Source organism: Taudactylus pleione, unplaced genomic scaffold (genome assembly GCF_031769625.1).
Source record: "Taudactylus pleione unplaced genomic scaffold, aTauple2 ptg000142l, whole genome shotgun sequence".
Classification (NCBI taxonomy): domain Eukaryota; kingdom Metazoa; phylum Chordata; class Amphibia; order Anura; family Myobatrachidae; genus Taudactylus; species Taudactylus pleione.
The window spans coordinates 4,042,264-4,068,794 of record NW_028284544.1 but is presented as its reverse complement, the minus strand read 5'-3'; the positions used below and the strand labels follow the sequence as shown (position 1 = coordinate 4,068,794).

General features: G+C 44.2%; 1 protein-coding gene across 1 annotated transcript in view; it reads right to left on the bottom strand.

Annotated features, from left to right (window-relative positions):
• SLC35G2 (solute carrier family 35 member G2) overlaps positions 1-22,496 on the bottom strand; it is a 39,603-nt gene extending 17,107 nt beyond the window's left edge. Inside the window, exon 1 of the mRNA XM_088473863.1 lies at positions 22,274-22,496. The gene's annotated coding sequence lies outside the window, so the exon portion shown is untranslated. The remainder of the gene's footprint in view (positions 1-22,273) is intronic.
• Between the last annotated feature and the right edge of the window lie 4,035 nt (positions 22,497-26,531).

The window sequence follows — 26,531 nt, the reverse complement described above, 5'->3', positions numbered from 1 at the left end:
TCTTCTCATTTATCTAGCACCTTCTAGAAGATAATACCTGGAATTTGATTGGTTGCTATGGGCAACATCACTTAGAACTCCCATGTTAGTAAATTAGTGTCAACTCATATTGCAGTGTCTCACCAAAATAAGCCTTTGTTCTTCATCCTCATATACTTTTCACTATCCACTCCAGACCAATTATAAGCTTGTGGGCCTGATTCACCAAGGAACTCATGCTAGCAGACACACACACCCAGCCGCTTCGAGAATATGCTAATCAATGCATACACACGGAGACTGCAACACAAGAAGCAGACAGCCAGCAAAACATAAAGCCGCCCACCCATGCCATGATTGACAGCGTAAACATTGGGAACATCGAGTGCCATTGAAGCTGTGTGTCAGCTAAGAGTAGACCTGACCCTGCCGCAGGACTTCAGAGATTCCTGCACGCAGAGAGGCGCCCGGCTGCATGCGGCGCCACTGAGATTATGCACGCCTCTGTAACGGTGTGCGAACGCACAGGCACGCCTCCGTTCTGCCAACCATCCCCCTGTCACCACCCACAAATGGCACTTCCTGTCAATCAACATTGAAGCAGGGGTGTATCTACCCCTTGGCCAGGATGGCACTCACCAGGGGCGCCGGTCTAGGGGGGGCAACGCCCAGCGGTGCCACCTGCAGCCAGGGAGTATAATCACATCGTAGGCCACTCGGGCACTTCCTGCTGGACTGGCTGATGGGTTGGATACCCCAGTCCTACCTCCTAAGTAACAGTGCCATGTGCCGACCAATAGCCGCTCCTCCCACCCTCCGTCTGAGCTGGCCTGAATTACGGCAGCAACAGCCAATCAGCTTCCACCAAATCCTGCCCCCTTACTTTTTGATGACTAACGGTGGTGCAAACTAATCAGCATCTAGCACCACTGTCCGAGGGCTCTGTCAGCAGCGCCAGCTGCTTATTGGATTGCCCCGCCGTTAGTCATCGCTGGGTCCCACTAGCGCACGCAGGGGGGGTTCTAAGTACCTAGAGACCCCCCCTGACAGACTGATTGACCCCCTACACTGGTTGCAGTGGGGCGGAGGGAACACAGCAAGCTCTGCCCCATATAAACAGCGAATCGCGGCATTTAAGTTATGAGGGGGCGGGGCCTAATGCATCTAAGATACTTTGCTCATATTCCAAGTATTTAGAATGAGACAAGACTATCCACGTTTCTTCCATTATACAGCAAGCTCCTAACAGTACTTCCAGCTCACTTTATCTGTTGTCAAGATTCTCTAAAAAGTAACTCCACTTAAAATGATATTTATCTAATGATCAATTAATAAGCTGGGTACTACAACCAAGTGGCTTATCTCTTGAGAGAACTAAAGTGAGCTGCTGGAAATTCAGAAACATTCTAATGCTGCCATTTGACAGTACCTGACCTTCCTTACCAACATCTGTGACCATAGAAACAAACAATGCAGTCAACTCATTGTTTCCATGGCTACTGGTATTGAAAGCCAGTTATTCACCACAACACTGTGCAATAGCAATGGTGAAGGGCATCAAAGCCTTGAATGGTGATGTACAGGGGGACATGTTTGATGAACAGGCGTTAGGGGGATTAGTGCTATCAGCACATGTTATGTTATGCTCCAGGGAGCTGTATGAGCTGCAGTGTGCACATTTGAAGCGTCCTCAGAACACACCGGATGGCCAAGCAGCAGTAATTTTGGCTGCCATTCCAGGCACCCTGCTAAGCCAGATGCAGGGACCGTGGTTGATTAGCAGTGCTACCCACAGGGCTCTGCGCTCTGTGTGACGGCACCACTCACACACCCATAAGCTGAGTACACACCTTTTCAGTACATGGATAAACGGGTTAAGCTCTTCCGATCAGCCAAGCAGTGTGTCCCCAACGTGACCCTCTATCAGCTGCCTGCAGCCCCGTATACACTGTGCTAGATATAGCTCAGTGTGTATGGGCTTCTATGGGATCGGGAGGTCGGGCCAAGAAATATTAAACAGCAAATGAGATGCAGCCTCCCGATCCCGACCCTTGCAGGAGCGTTATAAGCCATTAATTGGCTAACGCTCCTGCAATGGTACTGAATACACACCTATACAATCACGGCAGGATCACCTGATAGCAGGTGATCGGGTCAAGGATTGTATAGGTGTCTACCAAGCTTTAGTTATGGCCTTGACTAGTACAGTAAGTTTGTGACCAGTGCAAATATGAGATTTAATGAATAGTCTCACAGCTGTAGCATTTACTGTATATATAATGTAAGAACTCTAAAAATAACTACTACTACTCAAGGACCTTGTTAGGGGGTCATCACTTAAATATGCCCTATCCTTTTTTACTCACATATAGGGGCTGACAGAGTATCACTGACCTCGCAGCTTTCAACCAAGATATTTTAGGGAAGATTTATCAAACCTTCTAAAGAGGACAAGTGGATATGTTATCCATAGCAACCAATCAAATTCCAGCAATCATTTATCTAGTACATTCTATAAAATGATAGCTAGCATCTATTTGCTTGCTATGGGTAACGCCTCCACTTGTTTTTTTTAGGTTTGATACATTTTCCCATGGGTCATGTATAACCTACAGTAACACTGTCCTCAGTGGTCCTCATACACAGTATACCCCAGCTGTCAGCTCTACAATTCCTCCTGAATGCAACATCTCCTGTAGAGTCAATTTCCTCACTATGCTGTTAAGTGCTGATCAATATTGTCCTTTCAAAGCATTGCCTGGGTGATATAAAACCTGCTTTATACTGTATTCTTTATCATACAGTATAAAGCAGCCTACACCTGTGTCCTCAGCTAACGTTACTCATTTGTTACTGATCCCCTAACATGCTCCTATCCTCCTCTCTCATTACTCACCTTCTCTATTACAAGGATGTTCCCTTTCACATTTATTACAGGTTTCGCTAAAATTCCAACCTTTAATTTCTCTTTCAAGACAACTATTTAGAGTCTGACTAATCATTCTTGAACAAGAACTACTGTATCCTAATTAGCCTTGTTTGGTCACTGTACACACAGCATTCTTATACACTTGCCTAATCACCCTATGTAGGATACATGCTCACATTAAAACTAATTTATGAACTGTGAAGTGCAAAGTAGTGCAGGTTCTCTGCTATAATATCATCTACCTATGTCTGAGAATTTGCTTTTGGGTTTAGGTATGGATGAGGATGCTAAGATGGCAGCCCCTTTAGGTACGGATGGAAGCAGTTGGACAGATTGGCGATGTTCCTTCTAAAATGTACGGCGCACAAACATGAGCAGGTGAAGTGCAGAAACAAGACTTCGTTTTGGGGGCATAGGACTGTTTAAATGGAAGTGAAATTTCTGACCAAGACCCTGGCCTAGACACTCCCACAAAGTAGAGGCAACACATGGTTGGTGTAGTGGTTAACATTGATGCCTCACAGGCATTCTCTAAATGCTCCCTAATGAAATATGTGCCTGATTCAGACCCGCTCGTGAGTGCTTAGCGCTCGGAGAGGGTCGATGGTGGTCGAGTGCACATGCACGGCATGCACAACACGCGTGCGCGAGCCTCGGAGCGAGTGAGACCTTCACGTGCTCCGTAGCTCGCAGCAAAACAGGGCGGCTGTCGATGTTGATCGACAGCTCGCCCCGTTTTGTAGGTGGCTAGGGGGGGTGGCTGAACAAACGGAGGTGTTCCCGAAGGAACGCCTGCCGTTTGCGGGCAGCCCTCCTGACATCACTCGTGATGTCAGTACTGGACTTCTGGCTCTATTAGAGCTGGAAGTCCACTTGGCATTGCGAGTGCTGAGACCCTACCTTAGGGTCTCCTCGCAATGCAGATGGTCACAATAATCGCGACCATCGCCAGGCTGCTCGGATAAGCTGTGGGTGGTCACCCACAGCTGTGCGAGCGGCCTGGAGGCCGGAATTAAAAAAAATAGGGACGCCCTGATTCAGAGCGAGCGCACGCAAATAGTGTGCGCCTTTGAATCAAGCCCTATGTTTAGATAAATTGTAGTGCTTGGTACTAGAGGTTAAATCTATTGCATCTTTGTTATCACATGAAATGTTATTGGGTTTTCTCTTAACTACTGCATTATATCCATAATAAAATCAGTTCTTGAACACATTCTTTCAAAGCAACACATATTCCGTAGTGCTTTACAGAGAATATTTGCTTATTCACAACAGTCCCTGCCCCGGTGGAGGTTACCATCTATATTCCCTACCACACGTACACATGCATACTAGGGTTATTTTTATTGTCAGGAGCCAATTAAGCTACCAGTATATTTTTGGGTACACAATTAACAATGTGTGTACTCAACGATGGATGACCACACCGCCGATGGACTGACATATCAGGCGGCCAATACACAGTACATGATCCGGTGCCCGACCACCCAATATGTTGGCACCAGCCGCATCCCTCTGCATGGGGTCGTCAGTCAGATTGTCAGATTGAGCTACATGTAGGGCCAATCTGACAATGCGACTGGCAACTAAACAGGCATGGTTGGTCATAAGTAGTTCAAACACACTGGCCAATATCGACGATGTGTCTACATATCGACTAATGTGTACCCAGCTTAAGTCTTAGATCCCTCAGACTTGCCGCCAGTACGCCTCTGCCAGGGCCAGGAAATCTGCGTCAAAGGACACATACCCTGGCCTTGACACTCTCACAAAATAGAGGCAACACGTGGTTGTTGTAGTGGTTAACATTGCTGCCTCACAGGCTTTCTCTAAATGTTCCCTAATAAAATATGTTTAGATAAATTGTAGTGCTTGGTACTAGAGGATAAATCTATTGCATCTTTGCTATCACATGCAATGTTGTTGGGTTTTCTCTGAACTACTGCATTTCATCCATAATACTTCTATTGCTGTTTCGGTAATAGTCATGTACTCTGCCTCTGTAGTAGACAAGGCAACTGTTGGCTGCTTCCTACTGTACTTACCCAAATGATGGCTGTGCCTGCCATTGCACGTATCAAGTATATGACTGAATATTGGCCCTCATTCAGAGCCGCTCGCTATTTGCGGTCGTTCGTTTTCTAAAAAGGGGTGGCTATTCAAATGAACCGTTCGCACTTTGCGGTCTGTTCATGCCTCTAAGTCTGAACGAGCGAGCAAAACATGCGAACGTAAATTTGAAAAATACGCCCCCTAGCCGCTCGCACCATACGTCATGTCCGCTATTTATTTGATTAATCGAGTACATCGAACAGCATCTGAACTGCTCGCTATTCTTGTGGTTGGTTTTTTCAACTACTATTTTGCGAGCAGTTCTGAGTTAAAATAAACCATGTGACGTGGTCAATGACGCTGCTGGATTAATTATGCACTCCCTTAAAACGCCCGTTTTGACCTTTAAGCACGCCCTGCGAACGGATTTCCACTCCCCGTTTTCAAGCACCTTCCCCTGTTACCACCCACATACGCCTCATTCTGTCACTCAAAATAGCAGGCATTCGCTATTTTGCGAACACTTGAATTTCAACCGCACTGACTGGTTCGCGCATGCATATAACGATCCGTACGCATGCGCAGTTGGGCAAACATCGCTCGGAGCGAACGAGCTGCCGCTTACGAGTGGCTCTGAATCAGGCCCATTGTTCTCTTCCACTCCCTATTCAGCATGACAGAATGCTTGTAATTCTAATGTTGCTATTTTCTTGAACTTTAATTTTATGGGTTGATTCTCTTAATTACCTAAAGATATGATCGATGGCTGCCCAGTGCAGTTTCCCTGGTATTTTTGCATATTGGCTGTGTACCAACACTTACACACTTTATAGTCTCTGTGGCATTTTGGTCAATAACTTTTTTATTTCTTCAACTTCTGAACCTCTAGTTGGACACATAGATTTTGAAGTTTTCATACCTCTATCGATGGGAGTACTGACAGCCTTCACATCTGTCACCCCAAACTTATCAAGCATTTCTTCAATGTAGCCTTATTAATCTATGGTGACAAAACCGGCAACAATTGTTGCACAGGTCCAAAGTCTATGGTGACAGTCACTGAAAAGATTTCATTCAACACTGCCTAAGGAAGCATTCTGATGCTGTGAAATGCATTGCAGTTTTAAGTGAGAATGAAATTTTTCTTTTATGCTTTATTTTTGGCCTAATTTTAACTTGTGATACTGTGTTTTTAAATTATTTGTATTTTATATTATTATTCCTCGGACCATTGTTGTCTACAATAGTGAAAATGATTTTGTTATTTTTAAAGTTTGTTTATCCATGACAATAGTGAGCTGTGGGCCTGATTCATTACAGATCGCATTTATGCACACAGACCCGCTGTGAAAATATGCTTGTTTGCGATCGTAATGCCGTCGCAGCCCAACATAAAGATGCCCACTTATTAGAAAGTGAGAGCTCAAGCTGCGTATGCCATCGCAGTGGCTAATTTATGCACGCCCCTATATCGGCGTTCAAATGCACTGATATGCCTGCGTTTCGCCGACCACCCCCCCTATACCTCCAAATGCTCACTTCCTGTCAATCACTGTGCGATGGGTCTGCGTGGTCTCTGCGATCACAGTGATTCCTTTGCGCATACGCACTGCGATGCATAAGTATACACAATCGGCCGTGTGTGTGCATGGAATTGGTATGTCATTTTGGCTGTCGGGATGCTTCAAATACCGACAGCGGCATCCAGGTGGTTGGTATCTCGACAGGGGTTGGGTAAGTATACTTACCCTCCCCCCCAACCCTCCTTCTTGTAGCCTAACCTTAAACCTCCCCAACCCGCACCCTAATGCTAACCCTCCCCGTTAGTGCCTAAACCTATTCCTCCCCCCTTAGTGCCTAACCCTAACCCCCACAGTGGTGCCTAACCTTAACCCTCCCCCCTAGGGGTACCTAACCCTAACATCCACCCCAAAAATTACCGCTAACTCCGCTACGCTGCCTAAACCTAACCCTTCCCCCTCATGGCTAACAGTAAGGGCGCCCCGCACTTAGCTAGTTCGGGCTGACGTCCTTCTGGATTCCGATGTCGGGATTAAGATAGGCATCGGTATTTCGATGCCTATCTTATGTCCCTTGTCGGGCTTCCCCCATCAGGATTTAGGCCAGTGGCATTGCAGTCGCCGGTCTCATAACTACAACCCGTGTGCGTAATCACAATCGCGATCCGTAATGGCTGCTGGGCTGATAGTGTAAAGTGTGCTTAAAAATAGAAGTGATAACATTGTCTTTAAAGTAGAACTACAGGTCCCAGCAGGCCTCCCCTGCATGCTGGTACTTGGGGAACCACAAGTACCAGCATGCAGGGCATTAAAGGCCGGCTGGTACCTCTAGTTCACCTGTAAAAAAAATTTAAAATAAAAGACAAGACACACACTGTGACAGTATAAATATATTGCACATATACACACTCATACATACTAACCTGAAGAACCGCAAGGTTACTTAAAGTTAGCTTGCAGCTCTCAGCATTGAAGTCAATGCTGGGAGCCGTTCCATGGCTGAGAGAGGTGAAGGCTCACCTTTCTCAGCCAATGAATTCTCAGCCCCGGCATAACTAATACAGTTTTTGTTTTAAGATGACGGTGGATGCCTACATGTTAAAGAGGACCGATCCAGGTATTGTAGGTGAGTATGTGTAACTGTGCAATAAAATTATACTGTCACAGTGTGTGTGTTTTGTCTTTTTTTTAACATTTCTTTACAGATGAACTAGAGGTACCAGCGAGCCTTTAATGCCCCTTATGCTGGTACTTGTGGTTCTCCAAGTACTAGCATGTTGGGGAGGCTTGCTGGGACCTGTAGTTCTATTGTTTAAGACAATTATATCACTTCTATTTTTATACACACTTTACACTATCAACCTGGCACCCAATGGCCAGGGGTGCCGGGGATAGCGCTGGGCTATCAGCCCAGGCCTGGGGTGCCCTGGAGAGTGGGACCCCTTTATTGAAGTGGTCCCCACCTTCCTAGGTTTCCCTGGCCAGGGCTGACTAGCGGTCAGTTGTAATGCTTTGGCCGGGTGAAAGGGTTCCCCTGGCTGTGGCATTACACCCCCGCTAGAAAGCGTCTGGTGCTGGTTATGGTAAATACAGGGGATCCCTACTCAATTTGTCCCCTGTATTTGGAAAACCAGGATGTTTAGTCCAGTGCTGCTTGTGGTAAGTACAAGGGACCCCTACGTCTAAGTCCGGGGCTGGTTGTGCTATTTGGGGGGACCCCATGTAAATTTTTATTTTTTAATTGTAATACTTTAGAAGATTTTTACAGACAGATGCATACACGAATCTCACTGATCTGTGCATTCATCTGTGTCAATCAGACCTGATCATGCTAAAATTGAAAGCATGAAGCAGGTATTTTCATTTGGAGATTTGAAGTTCAATTTTGAGAGGGATTTGGTGTTTGATTTGTACATGGTCTTGCAAAATCGAACATGAAATCACTGTTCAAAATCGAACCAAATCGAATTTGATTTAGAAAAGGCTTCTAAAATCGAATTTTAGTAAATGTGGGATTTGATGAGGGATTTCTAAATTCGATTTGATTCGATTTGAGGTGAGCTAAATCGAACATCAAATCGATTGCAAAATCGAACTTTGATAAATATACCCCCAAATCTCAAAGTCATCCAAATATAGTCATGTAATATATTAAAATAAATGTTTGGAAGAGACAAACAGTTTGGTACAATTTTTAGGTCACAATATTGATCTCAGAAGTAGGTAATGTAGGAAAAATTTAACTGGGTCAAACTTGTAGGGCAAGGAGACAATAATAAAAAAATAAAGAGGCGTAGACCTTTGTTCTTATAATGTTATGTACACATTATTACAATATTTAACATTTATACATTTTACAGTATATAACAAATAACATTTATTGTCTTTTCTTGTGCAGGCGGTGAACTGATGACACAATAATCATGAGTGAAGATTCCTCTTGAATGACCACCAAGAGGAAGCGTACTGAATATGAAAAGAATGGTTGTTTCTTTTGTCAACGCAGTTCAGGTGACCTTCATCAAGCCTCCACTGATGGTAAAACCAGAACCAAACACGTTGCACAACAAAGAAGAAAATTGGGCGACCACAAATATTCAGAAGTGATGGACAAAGTTATCCCAAACCGATTGTATCTATTTCTGTGATTACTGTTCAGTGAAGTGTATGATGAATAAGACAGCAGTATCAAGCAGAATGTGTGCAGCATTGCTCAAGACATCATGTATGAAGTGTCTAAGAGATGGAAATTGACACCAAAACATATTGGCACTCCACCAAGCTACACATTCTGAGGCACTTTTGAATCTCTTCAATGCAGCGAAACATACCCATGGTAGTGATGTAGTTTGAAGAATGGATATGTCGATAGCTCAAAACATTCTTCAAAAATTTGTGAAAAATGTCAGTCTATATGCCTGACAGTATCATCAAAGAGCGAATGAACCACTACTCATATGACATCATTTATGTGCTGGAAGCAACTCTAGATGGAAAAAATATGTATCACTGCACACAGATGCCGGTGTGGCAGAGAGGACCAGCACGGCGGCAGAGAGATGAGAGCACATGCATCCAGAGAGCACAAAATTGATTCTTTACAGGCATTTCAGACTCTTGACTATGCAGAACTTCACCTTCATACACTGATGTTATCAAGATAGGAGTGGATTGGTTTGGAATGAAAGATAAAGAAAGACAGAAGGTACTATTGAAGGATTTGACTTGGTTAATGTTCAGGACTTGTGATAACAAAGAATTATCCATCTGTTCCTGGTTGGAAGCTCCAAGCATTGTTGACCCTCCAGTAACTACTGCAGGAATGTTGCCCATTCTTCAGGCACCAGCAGAGGATAATGATACTATGGCAACAGTGATCAATTGGTTCATGGCTATTACAAAGCACATGGGACAGAAATACACCATTAACTTTTCACCATGGTACATTATTGGTGGTCTATTAGAAAAGAGGTTTGACATATCCTGCCTTTGAACCAATCATTTTCTTAACCTGCTCATAGAAGGTTGTGATTCAGGACTGGTAACTCTTAGGAACAGGGATGTTTCTTTCAGCACACATGTCCTGGTATCTGCGCCACACACCCGGCATGTCATAAGTATTACCTCTTGAAAGCCCGATATCCAAATCAGAGCACAACTTCATCATGCACTCGTCCAGATGATACAGGCCATCAGCCGCCATCAAGTCTCTAAACATATATGATAGCTTCCAACTGCGCTCAACTTCTATCTTAATCACATATAATCCTAAATAATATTACATAGGTAAGTATCTGGTAGAGATACGTGTTTCAACGTGTAGTCTTTTTCAAGGTGCACCTTTTTCACCACTTGCGGTAAAGAGTATTCCGGATAGAAAGATACCTTTATGAAAGGGTACCTCTGTTTTATGGTATGATCACACACCTGAGAGATTGAAAACCATCTTGAAAACATCCAATGAGAGACCATCAAGTTTGTCCATCACTTCTAAATAACTGTGGTCACCCAATTTCCTTCTTTGTTTCTGGTTTTTCCATTGACGAAGGTCACCTGAACTGCTTTGACAAAAGAAACACCCATTCTTCTGCCTCTTTGTGGTCATTCTAGAGAAATCTTCACTCATGATATTTGTGTCATCAGTTCACAGCCTGCACAAGAAAAGACAATAAATGTTATTAGTTATATACAGCAAAATGTATAAAGGTTATACATTGTAATAATGTGTACATAGCATAAGAACATACTGTAAGTCTACGCCTCTTTTTTAATTTTTTTATTATGTCCCCTTGTCCTACAATTTGACCCACTTATATTTTTCCTACATTACCTACTTCTGAGATCAATATTCTGACCTAAAAATAGTACCAAACTGTTTGTCTATTCTATACCCTTCCTTTTATATATTACATAACTATATTTGGATGACTTTGAAATTTGACTTTTTTGGGCCACAAAATGACCATGAAATTACTTTTTAGTGGCATCCACCATATTATATCTGTCTGAGCTATGACTGATTGATTTAGCATGGTAGCCGGCTATTAAAATTCCATGCAGGTAAAAGTTTTTATTGAAGCCTTTTAGCTTCTTGGCTGGTCTACTAAAGGGATTAGTTTTGCATAGTGGAAGTGTTGATCTATAAAGTACTCTTCACAGCACCAGATATACTCTCCTTTATCTTCATAAGCAATTTGTAAAGTCATGCACATATCACGTGTGGTTGTCTTCTTGTGGATCATGAAATATACTTGTTCCACAGCTAGACCTATTGTCCCCATAGCTCTGAGTTTGGATTATCACCAGGATTGCTAGTAACCTTCCATAGCCTTTCCTGCTTTAACTGCATCTCCACTGCAAACTTAAATGTAGTATAATACTCTGAACCTGTCAGCTTCACAAAGCTTATGCTGATCCCTGTATGGTACATTTCCATACAGGTTAATAAGAGAATTTCCATCCCTGGGCGGTGGGTGGTGGGTTGATTGTGTAAATGTAGTGTAAAAATAGAATATGTTAAACATTGTCTTTACAGTAGAACTGCAGGTCCCAGCAAGCCTCCCCCGCATGCTGGTACTTAGTGGTCCCCTTGTCCAGTAGGCATCCAAAATAAAAAACGAAAAACGCGACCCTCGCACTAAGTAATAACCATCCTAACCAGGATGGTTATTACTTCCCAACTGAAGCGCTCAGACGTGGCTTCCTCCTTTGAAGGTCCATGTCTGAGCGTTCATTGGCTGAGAGAGGTCAACCCCCGCCTCTCTCAGCCAATGAATGGCTCCCTCCATTGAACTCAATGGAGAGCCGAGGGGACACTAAAGTTCATACTGCGGTTCCCATCACTGAGTTCAATAGAGGGAGCCATTCATTGGCTGAGACAAATAAAAAACAATTACACTTACCTGCACCAGCGCTGATGATTGGTGAGCTCCTCTGTGACCCAGTCAGCTGATTACTGTGTTCATTCTATGACCCCGGTCATCTGCTCTGTACTGTGTACCTATATGCTGTGAAGCCCTGGCCAGCATCTAAGTTTAATGCACAGATCAGCTGAGCAGGGTCACAGAGCAAGAGTCCATCTATCAACTGACCGGGTCATCAAGGAGTTCCCTGGATCACGGATCACCTGAATGGAGGTAAGTGTTAGCTGCAGGGGGAGGGTGGGAAGCTGGTGGTGCATGCACAGGCACAGTTTCAGTGTATTTTTTACGAAAAATACCCTGAGAAGTGCGGGGAGGGAATTCGCTGCTTTTTCTTGTGAGCTCTGTCCCAGCATGTGATTAATAATACGAATGGTGAATATAAGAAATATAAGAAAACTCGCAATGCGAGCTCAGTCATTGTTTTCATATCACAAACACAAATTAATTGCGGCTTGTGATAAATAGGCCTGTATATGACTTACTGCTGAAACCAACTGTACTGTATGTGTCTGGTATTAAATGGCAGATGTGGTAATCATAGCTGAGTAAAATGAATGTATTATTATTGGCATACATTACCTGCAAGACCTGCTGGAAAGCAGCCAGGTATCCATAACACCTGTTTTATTCATGTACTTTGTTTTTTATCAAAACCATAGCTGCATGCTTCAGTCAATATATGTAAAAGCAAAATGTCCTGTGTCTATGAGCTATAAGACTTCAGGTCCTCCCATAAAATATAATAAAACCATTTAATCCCTAAGCCCTGAAGTTAAAATGATCCGTGCAAAGCTTGGAAGGCTTCTTACCCCTGGGTTATGCTAAAACTATTCACAAGGTATAGAAATTCCAGCATATCAATGGATTTGGATCTAGACAGCAACACTTCCTACCCACAATTTGGAAGTGAAGACCCCATATACCTCAGTTCTGTGTGGGGAGGGGATGGAGAGAGGTGTTTCAGTACAGCTAAGGGACTTTCATCAGGGGTAATCAGAATGCAGCACATAAAAGCATTATATGGACACGAAGATTGGGCTTCCAATAAAAAATATGTTTAGCCCTATCAAATTAATTGAACAGCCCTGTGAGAACAATTAAGTAACTTGTCACTGTAACTGCTACAACTGAGTGTAGGCAACAAATGTAACCAAACGCAATCAAAGTCACTGCTGCTACTGTAAATACATTGTAACGCTCAGTGTAGTGTAAGTAGTGTTGTCAGCTGTTATGTAATCAAAGAGAAACAAAGGGTTATGAAGTGCTGTCAAAATAAAATACATAAATAGATGCAAGAAATACAGTAGAAATAATATAGTACATAAGTAAATCTATGGGATACAGTAGAATGTAAATGCTCGGTAAAGCAGTGAATGAACACCAGTATAGGATCAAATACCACAATTGCAACCTACCAAACAATATATCTGAGCATAGTGTAAAAAAACCTAGTAATATACTCACCAATATGGTAGCATGCACAAGCTCTCAAACAGTGTTTTATGATCAGAGAACAGCCAGAATCACAGCTCAGCAGCATAGAAGCACACACACATAATGTGTCAATAATAGTAACCTACCAAGTGGTTGACTGGTTACATAGACTGGTTAAATAGACTCTAAACAACGGACACAAAGGCTTATTCTGAGATGGGAGCAAAGCAAAGGAAACATCTTTATTTTTTTTTTGCACCTGGGCAAACCATGTTGCAATGTAAGGGGTGCAAATATACTTATTATTTTTGCATGCAGGCTGCTTTTGCTGGGCTGCTTTATTTTTACACTGCAATTTAGATTTTAATTTGGATATGACCCACTTAAATCTAAATCTCAGTGCACATTTTACATCTGCCCCATCTACAGTGTAGCACACACACCATACATATACATACCACACACCATACATATACATACACACACATACCACACAAATGCAGCTTCCGGTTCGTTTTGGTGGAGATTTCACAATGCATAGGAGAAAGTCTTCACTAGGTCGTAACAGCACTGCGGGGAAAAGGGCACGCCCATCCTCTGTGATCACCGACTTCCACCCGAACAGAGCCGGGTGCAGGACTTTTGCTTTATGGTTGTATGTATATATCTACTGAATCAATTTTTAATCAGGTTTTCACTGAAATGTTCCTTGAGATCCTCTGAGTAACAGGGTATGGACAAAATTTACTAAGCGGTGGGTTCTAAAACCTGGCGATTTGGTGGCGGTTTTGCTACCGCAGATTTAGGCCAAAAGGCCAAAACCACTGCAAATCGCCATCAAAATTTTTTTAGAATACAATACAACAGGACTGATATTTAGAAAACGTCGCCAAACCGCCACCAAACCTCCGGGGTTTAGTCCCCGCCACCAAACCCCGGGGTTTAGAACCCGCCACCAAACCCCTGGAGTTTAGAACCCGCCGCTTAGTAAATTTTGCCCTATGAATCATCTCACTATCATGTTAAATGGCGGCACACAAACACACATATACATACACACACCACACATAAACACACCACACATACACACACCACACATATACATACACACGCAACACAAGTATAAACACACACCACACATACACATACCACACATATACATACACACACAACACACATATAAACACACACCACACATATACACACATCACACATATAAATACACATGCCGGCTGCCACTGTGCATGCCCACAACATCTATGCCCAGACCATCTATGGCGAACAATGAGCGGTACAGGTGGGTGAGGGGTATAAGCTGCACTGATAGGAGCGCTGCTGCTGGGACAGGGAGAAGGTAGGTCACTATCAGCGGGGAGGGGCTCACTCTCATCCCTGGGGAGGGCAAGATGGGGGACCCTGACATAGATACATAAATAATGGTTATTATTACATAGATGACATACTACACACCATACAAACTACTGTATCACACATACTGGAGTCTCCTGACTGGTTCATATCAGGACATGAGCAGATTCTAAAGCTGAGGTTCCCAACCATGGTCCTCAAGGTCAGGGCTGGTTCCAGGGGTTGGAGCAGCCTATGTTGGCCCTTAATAATGTGCCCTTACATTGTGGGTGACAAAATTTGTGGGCATGGCCTAATTTCCATAGGCCACGCCCCCTATGTGACATTATTTGGAGGCATGCCCGCATGGCATGCCTCCAAATAACATCAGACTGGGGGTAAAGCCCAGCACTCAGTCACTGGCTGGGCTTCCCCCAGCCCTCTCCCACCATTCACACTCCGGGGGTCCGGCACCGCCGCACAGCTGCGGCGGTGGCGGTCCCCAACCTCCCAATTTGATCACCCATGGGCCACTTAGGCCTGCGGGTGGAACAGCGGGACAATTCTATCCCGCTGAAATCGAGATAATCAAAATGCTGGGGAGTGGTGCGCCCTCTATGGGTGGCGCCCCTGTGTGACTGCACTAGTCGAACACCCCTAGAGCCGGCCCTGCTCAAGGCACACTAACAGTCCAGGTTTTAAGGAAAGCCATACTTGAGCACAGATGAACTAATTAGTATCTCACTTCTTTTGATTCAACCATCTGTGCTTTAGCATGGATATCACTAAAACTAGGACTGTTAGTGTGCCTTGAGGACCGAGGTTGGGAATCACTGCTCTAAAGAACCCCAGCCAGGTCACGTTTCCAGGTCACCCAGCAGGTGAACAAGTGTACTCATTACTCACTGACACATTTTAAAAGATCCACAGGTGGAGCTAATTATTTCACATTTTAAAAGATCCACAGGTGGAGCTAATTATTTCACTTGTGATTTTGCGAGGAGATCTGGAAAACATGCACTATTTGGGGTCCTGGGGACCGAGGGCCTGATTCAGAGCCGAACGCTCTGACCAGAGCGCTCACTCTGAATCAGTGCCCTCCTCCATGAAAATGGAGCAGCCTCCTGGCCGCTCGCATAGCTGTGGGTGACCACCCACAGCATATGCGAGCGTCCATGATGATGGTCGCGATGGTCTTGACCATCGCGACCATCGGGCTCGCAACGGAGACCCTGCGGTAGGGTCTCGCTGCCGCAAGCCCTGGAGTGATTTTGGCTCTATCAGTAGTGATGTCAGTGGGGCCGGCTTCAGACGGTAGGCATTCCCATGGGAACGCCTCCGTCTGGCAACATCGCCTCCATCTCAACATCGACAGCACGCCCCCTTTGGTGCGAGACCCGGAGCGATGGAGAGCCCATCGCTCACCGGGTCTCACGAATGCGCACGACGGAGCTCCCTCCGTTGTGCGCATGCGCAGTGGGCGAACATCGACCCGCTTGCGAGCGTCCTGCGCTCGCGAGCGGGTCTGAATGACCCCCAAGTTCGAGAACCTGTGCTCTAAAGGATCACTCAGACTATAGCCCCTATATCCATGTTTTATTGTCTTTCTGCTGTCAGTGTAAAGTATTCTGCGTATTATACACCCACACCCATGGTCTTGTGCCTGTAGCATACAGCAAGGATACCAGTTTTCCAGTTGTGTGACTTTTACATTTATATAATTATACTGTATATTCTGGCTCTAGATAGGTCCATGGCCCCAGGAAGACAGTGATCCTTAAGGTTAAAAGAATATAGTTATTTAAGGTCATCAAGGAAACATTAGAGTATCAGCTTGAATATAGGGCCTGATTCAGAGCCGGACGCTCTGACAAGAGAGCTCGCTCAGAATCAGGGCCCTCCTACCTAAAATTGGAGCGGCCTCCTGGCCGCTCGCATAGCTGTGGGTGACCACCCACAGCTTATGCGAGAGGCCAAAAAGATGGTCGCGATGGTCTTGACCATCGCGACCATCGGGCTTGCGACGAGACCCTGCGGTAGGGTCTCGCTGCCGCAAGCCCAGGAGTGCTTTTGGCTCTATCAGAGCCAAAAGCACTCCCACTGACATTACTAGTGATGCCAGTGGGGCCGGCCCCAGACGGTAGGCGTTCCCATGGGAACGCCTCCGTCTGGGCAGCAACGCCCCCGGCATGCTCACCAAAGGGGGCGTGCTGTCACTCACCATCGACAGCACGCCCCCTTTGGTGCGAGACCCATAGCGATGGCTTGGCCGTCGCTATTCGGGTCTCGCGCATGCGCACAACGGAGCTCCCTCCATCGTGTGCATGTGCACTAGGGCACCATCGACCCACTTGCGAGCGCTCAGCGCTCGCGAGCGGGTCTGAATCAGGTACATACAGTATACTAATACAATAAAAAAAACTTGTGTCTGTTTGTTCTAAGTTGGCGCAAAAAGAAAATGATATTATTTTGTAGCGGAATCTCATAGCAATAACCTGCACTTTGTTTCATCTCGATCCGTCAAGTTAAAGCTGAGCAATAACAAAAACAAAATGTATTGCCATCATAAGTGCAAGAGTTAAGTGTGGCACATGCGCGCGGCCGCTCAGTGGTGGGGGGAGAGCCGCTTTGGTCCACCAGTCTGTATAGCGCTGCTGGTCACGAGAGTCACTCCCACGACAGGACCCCTATGCAAAAGAAAAACAGCTAGAACACCTCAAATAAAAATAATATTGGCAGAAACAATTCATTGTGGGCAAAGCCGTTGGCAACAGCTACTGTAGTATTTTGTATAAATTTCAATGTATTAAAAAGAACAACATATTAGTACACCATTTTCCTAACAGTAATCTGATTTGTGCAGTCACAGTATATTAGAAGTACAATATGTCTGCATATGCTCATTCCCCATTCACTGGTTTTTAGAAACAAAAGTTACAACTATACCTACTATAACAAGTGCAAATGTTTTCTAACCCTCAGCAACCAATAAGATCTTTACTTTTATTACCTAGTTTGCAATATTTAAATTAACATTAAATGTTTAGCATAAGTAAATACCTTTTTTTATACTTTGTTAGTAGATAACTCACAAATATTTATTTTAGACAAGAAATGCAGTAGACTTGGAAATTAACTAGGAGCTAGCAATGCAGCTTGACTGTGTTTATTCAGAAATTATATTTAAACGTTATTTACTGTATATGACAAACGTACAATTGATAGCCATATTCATGTGGAACAAAACAAGGGTGCAATCAACAAATGTAAATGCAAGCAGACATATTACAATTTCCCTTGATAGTTTCACCACTGAATTTATTAATCGTTTGGAGTTTAAGGTTGATATTTACTCTAAACCTCCAATGAGAAACAAATATAGCTGCTTCCACTGATCTTAACAAATTAAGGGGCCTATTTATCAATGAGTTTTATCATACGCAACGAGTGATAAAACTCATTGTGTATGATAATGGTGCTCCAGCCAATCAGCTCCTAACTGTTATCTGTTTGAAAAATTTCAGTTGGAAGCTGATTGGCTGGAGCACCATTTATAATGCACCACGAGTTGTATCACTTTAGACCCCTAAACTCTGTATAGAAATTAGCTTTACACTGTACACAAGCATTCACTGTACATGTTTACACTGAACACCAGCATTCACTTTATATGTTTGCACTAAACACCAGCATTCACTGCATACATTTACATTAAAACACCAGCATTTCACTGTACATATTTACACTGCCCATCAACTTTAAATGTATATTGCCACTCTGCACACCAGCTTTCACTGCATATGTTTACACAGCACATCAGTATTCACCATATATGTTTGCACTGCACACCAGTGTTCATTATATACTGTACAGTATGTTTGTGGTTGTCTGGAACTAACATATCACAAGTCATGGTTGCAGTGGATTTCACATAAAGGGGACAGCCAGGGCCGTTTCTAGGGGCAGGCGACCCGTGCAATCGCACGGGGCGCGCCGCCTCCTACCCCTGCTGCAGATACAGCTTGTTAATTGCCGGGCGCCCGCTGAGATTCAGTTACCAGTGGGCGCCCGGCAGTGCAGAGCAGACGGAAACTGAGACGGAGGCTCTGGCTTCCGGCTCCCAGCTACCCCAATGTGCACTACGGGAGGACGTCATGACATCTTTCCCATAGTGCAGAGAGAGGAGCAGCCGAGCGGAGCGGACGCCGGAGCGTGGGTGAAGGTAAGTATTACTGTTTTTTTTTTTTGTGCAGGCAGCCTGGACAATACTCGGGGGGAGGCACTACCACTGGGGGCACCCGGGCACTACTACTGGGGACATTACTTTGGGGGCACTTCTGCTGGGGGAAACACCACTACTGGGGGCACCCAGGCACTACTACTGGGGACATTACAAGGGGGCACTTCTACTGGGGTCATTGCTTAGGAGGCACCACTACAGGGTGCATTACTCAGGGGCCAGGGGCACTTCTACTGGGGGCACTACTACTTGGGGCTTTACTACTTGGGGCACTACTACAAAGGAAGCATTACTATTGGGGACACTAATACAGGGGCATTAATACTGGGGAATGTATACAGGGGACACTACTACAGGGGGCATTACTATTGGGGGCAATACAACTGGGGACACTACTGCTGGGGCACTACAACAGGGACCATTACTATTGTTGGCATTACTGATGGGGGCATGACTACAGGGGACATGACTACAGGGGGCTCTGCATAAGTTACACTACCACTTTGGGAACTGCATAAGGGGCATAAATACACGGGACACTGTATATGAGGACAACTACAGGGGGCACTGCATAATGGGCACTTTTGCCTGAGAGCCAGTGGGGGGGAAGCCTAAGACCTGTTGGGATGGAATGGTAAGGGAGGGGGCTGGAATGAAGTGTGTATTATGTGAATCTTGTTTTTTCAATGTGTTTTATGTGGTTCTGGATTTAATAATGTATTTGAGGTGGATGTGGTTTTAAAACGTAGTTTATGTGCCTCTGGCTTTTCCAATATATTTTATGTGGAAGTGGTTTGTTGCAGTGTATTTTATGTGGATCTGGCTTGTATTTTCAATGTGCTGGGCTCGCTCCCAACGCGACTAAAACCGGGTGTGATGCAAGGTCATACTTCTGCAAATATCACACCAAAGGCATGTACACAGAAATGCGGCGTGGGCTTGTGACAGCTAGGCCACACCCCATTTTTTGAGCGCGCGCCTCCGGCACGCGCATGCTGTTTGTCTTTTCTTTAGCTACATATATTTTTCAGCGCTTTGCCTCTGACAGGTTAGACACCCCTGTACTCAGTAGTCAAAGTGGCTGACATTCTGTGGTCTTTCTAGATCACGCTACCTTACTGTGATACCACACCCCCTCATGATGACGCCACGCCCACTCCACAATATTACTGCTTCGAGGGGGGGGCGCATTTTGACTGCTCGCACTGGGAGCCTCAGTCCCTAGAAACTGCCCTGGGGACAGCTATAAAAGTAGGAACTCATGCATACCAGGCTAGAGTTTTACCTGTAGAACAGTGTGCTGGCTTTGCCGAATGTTGATTATAGCTTTCAAGGCTGTTATCATTAAAGATGAGTGGTTCAATTTTCCTGAAATATGAACACACCCGAACTTAGGGGTTCTGAGTCTAATCGAGTCCTAGTTCAGAATCACTTTGGGGTTCTGAGTGTAACTGAGTCCCAGTCCGGGCCTGCTGAAAGTTCAGAACTCGGATATAAAAACTGAACTCGGTTTTTGGATTGCATGCAAACAGGTACAAATTACATGATTTTAGCTGTTTTATCATTTTTTTTATCAATTTTTCCTGCATGGCCCATAGAATTCAGTGATTACATAGAGGCCTGGAAAATGCATGTAGATATAGGAAAACCAATTCAACTCCTACATATTTTCTTGCATGACCTCCCACAGCAAACACGTTAAGCTGTGTTAAACGATATGGCTGTATCACTTACTGTCATATATGCAGCTGAGCCCAGCCAATAACCATAGCACTTAATGTACAAGCAAATGACAATCACTAGCTCCTGTGTGGAGCTAGTGATTGTCATTTGCCTGTGTCTCTGCAAACAGTTGTAAAACCTCAGCATCTATTTGTTCTTATATACCCACAGTATATTTTTGTGTATCCTACCCATTGCAAATTTGTTATGTTACATTTGGCTTGCAGAATGCCTCCTGTCCCCTCAGCCTCATGTTTTAGGCTGTCTGTATTACTATGAAACCTATACAGTATGTTTATAAATCAAACTTACAAACACAATTTCCCATCTCTTTGATTAATGAAACAAAATAAATGAGTCAATGTGTTTTGAGATACTCTGATAAAGAGTACAGTGGATGACAATATGTTCCTCTACACATACATTTATTTCTGGTCCCCATACATCTACTGAATTGGCTCACACAAGTTATAACTCGATCAACAATCTACAGAATTGTCACTATTACCATTATGTTATTCTGTGTTTTCTTGGTCTACTGTCAAATATGGTTTATTACTTCATTTGCTATACTAAGAACACTAAAATGACAGCATAACCGCACTGAGATTACATTCCAATTATTTTCTCATCCATTTTTTAAGGCTCGGTGGAAAAAATAAATCAATGATTCATTCAAAAAACCAAGCAATCTCATGTACATCTTCAAGCTGTTAATTTAATGTACATGTACACTAACTGTATGTATCTTTTATCACAGGCATTCTTATACATCTAATCATTTATTTAGTTTCTAATTATATTGAGAAAAGCATGCATACAGTTTGGTATATGTAATAAATATATGCATTACGCTTACTTAAACACTACAATAAGCTACAGTCAAAACAAAACTATACAATAAAAGGATAGACAAGGAGCAAAATAAAATTATATTTTTGAGAAGCCCATTCAATGAGTCAATTTAAGTACAAAGTTCATGTTTTGTCAGAAATAATACAACAATGCATCGGGAATTGCTTTACTGATATAATTAATTAAAAGTGATTGTTTTCTGCTCTACAAAGGATTTATACATCAATTTAGTTGAGTTTATTATACTCAAGTTCGAAAAGATCATAGTATAAATTACGGATACTACAATATATACTACTCAAGTTCTAAACGGTCATTTTATGAATTCTGGATACTACAATATATACTACTGTATGATGTTTTCCTCATAATACACGTTGCCTCTTCAGGTTGCCTAGCTAGGTAGCATCTGTTTTGGAAGGAAGGTAAAGGACATGCATTGTGGTTAGGTGAGCCATGGACAGCAGTGGATAAATGTCAGCACCGTGGACAGCGAAGGAGACATTTCAGCACCAAGGACAGTGGAGACTATCAGCACCAAGGACATCACTCATGTCGACCTCCAGACTGAGCTGCTGGGTCCCTTTGAGCTAACATATAGCAGAGATCATTAATAGCTTGCCTTGTTCTTAGGCATAAAACGCTTGGTAAGGAGCCAAACCACCCATTATTGCCATCATCTTCCCTATCCCGTTATCAATACACAATGCCCCTTGCCTCCCCCTCACAATCCCTCTCATCAAACATATATACCCAACCAGCCCATTATTACCTCTTGTTAGATCAGGTGGAGTTTGCACAGAGAGGTGCCGGTCCTTTCACCAGGAGAGAGTTCTGCTGCTTTGGGAGTGAGACATTATTTTCAGTTGACTTTCTTATCCATCTTTAGTATCTGTGATAAACCGGTACGGTTCTAAGGTGAATTCCCTCCAATATTTCCTCTCTCTATATCTAGTGGGAGCTGCGGTACTGGCTAGAGGGGAATTATGATTATAGGAGTGCTGTAAGATCTCCCCACCTCCGTTTCCCCCTCCCTCACCCTGTATATCTCGCTCTTCTCTTTCTGATTGCATTTGTCAAATATGCAGGAAAGGAAATAGGGACGGAGGTTGCAGCTGGCTGGGAGGGGGGAGGGGGGCGTACTGTGAGAAAGTACAGAGCTGCATGAATGGTATCAGGGCAATCTGCGCATGTGCACAGAGCCCGGGGGCATCTAGCACGGCTGTCATGAGCTGTTTGCTCCCTTATTGTCTGAATGCGCAGGGACAGGATCTCTCCCCTACTATTCCTCTTGTCCATTTGCAGTTTAACCCCTCAGAGAAGGACACCAGAGTGCCCAATGGGTTTTGGCTGGGCACAGCCTGCACTGTTTTTTGTCCATCTATTTGGAATAAAAAACAATCTGCGTGCAGGGAATTTGCATTTTAATAGGGATCAATGATCACTGAAGGGCAGCTGTTAATGCAACGTTCTCTCTGCATTCAATGGTAGATGGGATGTGGAAGTGGAACAGTCTGTTATTCATAATCTGCAGATCAAGTTACAGCAGATCGTTAGTGCACTGCTATAATGTGATTATGTTCAGCCCGGCACTAGAGAGACTATAGTTAGCCAGACTAAATAGTTAATTTGTGACCATTAAATAAGATTGTATCCCTGTCTGTATGAATTTCAATAAGCAATGTGTGTGTGGACGCAGTGCCTACTGCAAATGGAAAGGAGTAAGGTCTACAGTGCAGTCAGAGAGCATTGCCACTGAGTTCTCTATATCCTGTGTGATAAATGGTTCTAATGGTAGAAGGCTAAAAAATCCATCTTCTGATAAAGACATAACAAGATTGTCACTGTATGTAATGTATAGACCCCCTGATCTTCGTTATTAAAGAGGGGATATTTTGCCCAGTATACAGCAGTGTATATTTCTTGGATTCATGTATACACAAATGTAAGATCCAAGGGGCTGTTTCTGAAATAGATAAGTTTTAGGGAGTTGGGTATAATGTCCCGGCTGTCAGGATGCCGCTAGTCAGAATACCGACAGCGGCATCCCGACAGTCAGAATCCCGACATCCATAGCAGTGAATGGTAAGTAGTTTTCAAACCCCTACCCTAACCCTAACCCACCCTTCCCGGTGCCTAAACCTAACCTCCACCGTAGTGCCGAAACCTAACCTCCCCCTCCCCGCACCCTAATAGTAACCCTCCCTCCCCGGTGCCTAACCCTAATCCTCCCCTAGTGCCTAACCCTGACCCCACTAGCTAATGCTACCATCCCCCTGCAACCCGATACTTACCTTTGGGATGCCGACTGTCGTGATACTGGTGCCGGGATCCCGACCTGTCGGGATTTCAGCACCGGTATTAAGCCCATCAGCATCCTGCATGCCGGGATGCCGACTACATCCCATTTTAGGTAACAGCACTTATTTATGCATTTTTGCATATGTCTATTCCATTCTGAGTAAGACAGATCTTGTCCAGATCTGTCTATGTGGGATATGGGCATTATGGGGCAGAAACTTGGGCATCAACATGATCACATGGAATGGTTCTGTTTTGTGGGCATGTCATGGGTGTGTCATGGGAGTCTACGAGATTGAGTTCTGTGCTATAGTGAGTTGTGCATATACAGGAAGGGAAGTCTGTTTCTGACAGATCTCCTGTAACTAGACTGGGACTGGAGCACATGCCAATACTAATAATGATGGATGATACTAATGATAGCAGATGATTCTGATGATGACAGATGTGGCTGTGGATGGAAAAACAGTGCCGCATGGATCCTGGCATTAGCACAATGGAAACTTGTATTATCATAAGGTAGTAAATCAAATAGTAATTATGATGGTGGTCAGCAAAATATCTGAAAGTTAAACATATAATGTTTAAAGGACTCCGTATGATTGAGGCCGGCGGTTCAAATCCCGATAGCGGCATCCCGGCAGCAGTGAAAATCCCGATCATCCGTAGGTAAGTATTTTCTACCCTATTCTACCCCCTAACCCTCCCTTATGGGTGCCTAACCATAACCTCTCCCCAAGTGCCTGACACTAATCCCTCCTCTAAGTGCCTAAATCTAACCACCCCTTCCCCGCCGCCTAAACCTAAGTCCCCCTGGGGGTGCCTAAGACTAACCTCCCCCGGGGGTGCCTAACCCTAACCCTCCCTTCCCCTAGCCTAACCCTAAACTCCTGGGGGGCCTAACCCAGAGTCCCCCCTGGGAACACTAAACCTAAGTGCGGCTGTCCGCACCCAGCGCCCGGCTTATCTTCAATTGGTGTCGCGCTGCCAGCGTAGGTAATATTACAGGTGTCTGGATTTTGACGGCTGTCATTTAACCCCTTGCTGGGATTAGACAGTCGTGAAGCTGACAGTCGGGATTCCATCTGTCAGTTTCCCAACTGCTTCCTGGTTTAAATATGCTTCAACTATACAATTAATCTCTATTCAACTAAAGGGATTGTCCAATGTTTGATGACTCACCACCCTATACTATAATCTGCATCACCTATATAAAATAGGGGTATCCACCTTATGAATAGTAAAATTAATGCCAGATCATGTCCCAGACCACTCATCTCTTTGTGGTTTGGCTGCAATCTTTGTCACAAAACATCTGAATCCAACATGTGCTCAACAGGTTTGGCGTATCCGTTCTCCACATGGTCAGGCAGCTGGCTGCACTGTTTGTGCCTCCTTCACTATCTTGCTGGAGCCTTTAGTGTGCCAGAGGTTTGTATGCTTTTCTTGGTCACAGCATCTCTGCCCCACATGCCACACAGCAGCTGACCATCTGCATTCCATTCCTATGCCAGCATCCTCTCCTCCCCATACAGTTGACCATGCAACACTCTGCCTTGTACTCTTATGTCAATTAGACCTTGGCTATACTTGACTACACCCTTGCTTCTACCTTGGCCCTTGGCACTTGCCCATTCTCTTTTGTACCAGACCTCAGCATGTTGACCATTCTCACACTATTGACACAAGCATATTACACTGAGAATCATGGCGGTGGTCCTTAACCTAAATTACCTTGCTGGGAATCCCAGTGAAAACTAGTTGCATGTAATACCCCATTCATACCACAATCCCAGGTCAGAGGTTAGACCTGGGATTTTGAACAAGGGTCAGTCCCGGGTGAGACCCAGGTCAGACCCTGTTTACACTGCACCTTCAACCCGCGTCATTTCCGGGTAGGCCCCATTCACACCGAACTCAGGTCTGCCCTGTTAAACTTGTGAGGTCATAAACAGTTTGTGGTGACTGCTCCATGGCTGCCGATCCACTCAGTTTAGGCATGACCAGGGTCGGATAACCCAGTTAAAACTATTCACACTGCACTGTGACCCAGGTCATTCCCATGTCCAACCCTGGTCGCTACCCAGGTTGGATTCCTGGGTCACTCAACAAGGTTGAATTTTTCATGAACACTTTCACACTGAGCCGCGACCAAGGTCAACCTGACAATAACCTGGGTTCATTCGGCAGTGCGAAAGAGGTATTAGACTCAGGTTGTGTTAATCCTAATTGATCGGATAGAATCAGTTGAGCCTTGCGGAATTATGACACTCTTCAAGGGAGCTCAATGGATCTTTATAAGAAGCAATTGGCTCATTGTGGCTGACTGTTCGGAGAGTTGCAGTATAATCTGATTTCCTCACTTCAGATAAGATGCCGTCCCTCATTACTTGCTAAACAGAGGATGGGGGCAGGCAGGTTAAATTAAGAGGTAATTTCCATTTTTTGTCACAATTCATCCACAGCTAATAAAATACTGTAGTGCTAACATTATTATTAAATGCAAGTAACAACTGACAATGATCAGTTGTAAGTGTTGCAAGTAATATTGTGATTGATCTTCAAACACTATTTCAAGAATACAGTAAGGTCCATGTGCTTTCAAATCCACAGGAGTAAACCACATGCTAACATATAAATCACAGAGTATGCATAAATCCTATAATTCTTTTATAGCTGAAAGAATCTGTATTTCTTACTACAATCCGGCATTCTGGAGGCATTGAATA